Below are 3227 nucleotides of genomic sequence, written 5' to 3'. Positions count from 1 at the left end.
CAGAAAAACGGTGAAAAAGTACCCGCTAGCCGGAACTACGCCTAATGGAAACGCAACCAAAAACGGGCCGGGCACGGCACGCTTAAACCGCGCTCCGCGCTGTAGTGGAAACGCGCCATTATTGTAAAGTAGTACCCATTTTCCGGTTATTTGTCCCGTTCTCTTGATTGCGATAACTCAGGAATGCCTTAATAATTTCTTCAAATTTGGCCAAAACTTCAACCTCGACTCAAGGAGGAAATGATTTTATTTTGAGGGTCAAAGATCAAAGGTCAAGGTCAATGTGACGTAATGTTTCAAGTTTGGCTTAAATGTCCGATTTGACACAAGGAAGAACTGATTTTGATAGTCAAAACATCAAGTTCACTGTGACCTAACAAAACATGTTTTTGGCCATTCAGTCAAAACAAACTTACTAACTAACTATGACAATTTAATGATAAAAAACATGATATTTTGGAAAGGCATGATTGTAACCTACAACTTGACTGCTTAAGAACTAACACAGTAAAGCGATGAAACGCAAGGTGGTAATTCTAGTTTAATTCTACTGCCTTTTATTTATCTTGCCGGCCATCGTCATCGGCATTATTGTTTTGTTTAAAACTCATTGTCTAACATGAAATCCTTCATTGCACATTGTCTAACCTGACCTCATTCAGTGCATCAAGCTCATATAGGACCTCATGCAAGCATAACTTAAGATGCATTTATTTTCCCATGCATTTGTAAGAAGAGTCTAACCTTATTGGGCACTAAATGTATTTGTTGGCTTTAAATTAAGAATCTTCTGACTGCAAGTACAAGAGCAAAATGTGAATGTTTTGGTCTTGTTCGACCCACAGCACTTTCTCTCTTTTGAGAGAAATGTGGGACCATACTATGAGGTTTTTAATTAAACCATGTTTCTTTAATACTCTGTTTTTTTTTTTGCAGAATAAACTACACGGCACATTCTGAAATATCTGAGGTGATGATTTTAAGCACTGCAGAGGACTATCAGTTTGTTGACAGAAAGAGTGCCAGGGGTAAAGATGACTATTTGCTGTTAATATCAACCCAAATCTCTCTGTGAGCATTGGTGTGGGAAAGGTGTGTGCAATATTTGAGTTGATAGTGCCAACTGTCCATCAAGAAACTGACTATCCACATTAAACTCCTACAAATTATTTAAAAAACTTTAATCTCCAACTTTACATCCACCTCTCCAAAATCCATCAGAATTCTGTCTGAAAAATGTGTAGGAGACACCGCAGGATGAACCAACAATTGTTCAGCTGCCGACAGAAGATTGTTCTCTGCTGGATATTAAACTGCCTCAACATTTTCCTTCGAGCTATTCCTGGCCCTCCCTCATGATGGCAATCACACAAAGCCGAGAGAAACACAGGGTGTGACATATAGAAAGTAACTCTCCCTTTGGCATTGTGTTAAAGCTTTTCTTAGTTTTCTGCAACATTTATTTAGGTTAATGACCTTTGTAGGAATCAGTTTTTATTGTGTGATTTAGAAAGCCAAATGGATTTTTTTCAATTTGTATTTTTACTAAAGTCTTAATTACTGTCTCTATTATAACATATTTGTTTTAGATAATTGGCTACATTGGTTCAGTTGTTAGAACTGTTCCAAATACCATATGCTGAAAATGAGGCATAAAGTCTATTGCCCAGTAATGGGTTAACCATACAAAGCTAGTGAACGTTGACGTAAGAACTTGATATATGAGAGTAATTGTACTAAATGTGATTTTATACTTGTATACATATCACTTGTAATTTACATGTTTAAGGTTGCCATTGTGCTGTGGCCTTTTTGGGGGGTTTCGAAAAAGGCAAGACAAAAAGGGCTTGAAAATAGTTTAAGAAATGTACAGAATATAATGTCCTGGCTCTACGTCCATGGGGTAGACACATTGAAAACATCTGTAATGCGGTCTTTTTTAAGCCATTGATGTTGGTGTGATAAATTGTACTGTTTTGAAAGATGTACCTGATGTTTTTCTTCGCAAACAAAAGTGCAATCCAGTGTAATGCTGTGAACTCTTACATTTTACATTGCACAGTGGTTGTTTGAAATGTGTTCACCCTCAGTACGATGTTTTTCCCACCCCTAAAAAACTGTGGAAAAGCAAATAATTAACCACTAATCAGCCATTGAGGAAGCAAGCAGATTGTGAACCACTTATTTGCTTTTGGGGAATTCATTTACATATTTTTACCATCTTCAGTTTTATCAGCTGCCTTCTCACACACATTACATCCTTTTTCAAGTTCACATTACATTTGATTAAAATGTGTGATGATTGTATTGATTTCTTAAAGTCAAATTGTATTGATTTCCTTTAAATCCAACATTAAGTGTGTGTTACTTGACAAGCCACATCCATCCATCATCAGACCGAAAAAGTCCATGACAGCCGGGGACATAGCAGGGAAAATAGAAAGAGGGAGAAACTGAGGTGAAGGACATTTTTGTGAAAATCAAGATTAAAATTGTTTAATCTGCATGAGGAGCACAGGCAATCAGACAGCAGCATATTGCTCTGTGGCTTTATTCTCCCAGGGTTTACACCACAAGTAATTTCTGAAGCTGCTGGTTTCACCCTGGGGAGCTGTGTTCAGGTGAGCCAGGAGCAGAGCCACAGCACAACAGATGCTTGGACAGGAAGGAGGAAGGATGTAAAACGCTGCAATAATCACAATCTGACCCAGACCGAGAATGTAGGATACGTTTCTGAACCACCCCCTCAGATAATCAGAAGGGTTTTATTTTTGGTAGAACGTTTATTGGGTTGATTAAAAAAATATATTTTCGGTTAAGATAATTGAATTAATGTTTACATTTGGACTATTAATGGAGAAAAATTACAGCCAAATCTGTAAGTGTGAAGCAATTTTTCCATTTAACTCATCCAATGTACGCAGGATAACACACTTGTCTTGATGTCAGTTTATATGAATAAAGGATCATAATATACCACATTTCCTGTTGTGTTCAATTGCATCTAAATTATAATGTCTTATCAATATCAACAACATACAACCTAATCTTAATTACATCTTTTGGGTTCTAACATTTAAATCACTCTTGAAGAGGGCGTTGTGATTCATGGAGGGGAACAAATACTTGAATTAAGAGGACAACTTTAATTACAGTACGAATTTATTCCAATTAACAGAATACAGAATGTTTTTCTCCACCGCCCAAACTCATACAGTCAACACCAG

At 37.0% G+C, this 3227-nt stretch overlaps 1 long non-coding RNA gene across 1 annotated transcript in view; it reads left to right on the top strand.

Moving 5' to 3' along the window:
- LOC307028177 overlaps window positions 1-2966 on the top strand; it is a 19975-nt gene extending 17009 nt beyond the window's left edge. The window contains exon 3 of the long non-coding RNA XR_013804867.1: window positions 937-2966. This is a non-coding gene — a long non-coding RNA (uncharacterized lncRNA). The remainder of the gene's footprint in view (window positions 1-936) is intronic.
- Window positions 2967-3227: the final 261 nt, after the last annotated feature.

Source organism: Notothenia rossii (assembly GCF_949606895.1).
Source record: "Notothenia rossii genome assembly, chromosome: 2".
Classification (NCBI taxonomy): Eukaryota; Metazoa; Chordata; class Actinopteri; order Perciformes; family Nototheniidae; genus Notothenia; species Notothenia rossii.
The sequence above is the reverse complement of the archived record's forward strand: the minus strand, read 5'-3'. Positions and strand labels throughout refer to the sequence as shown.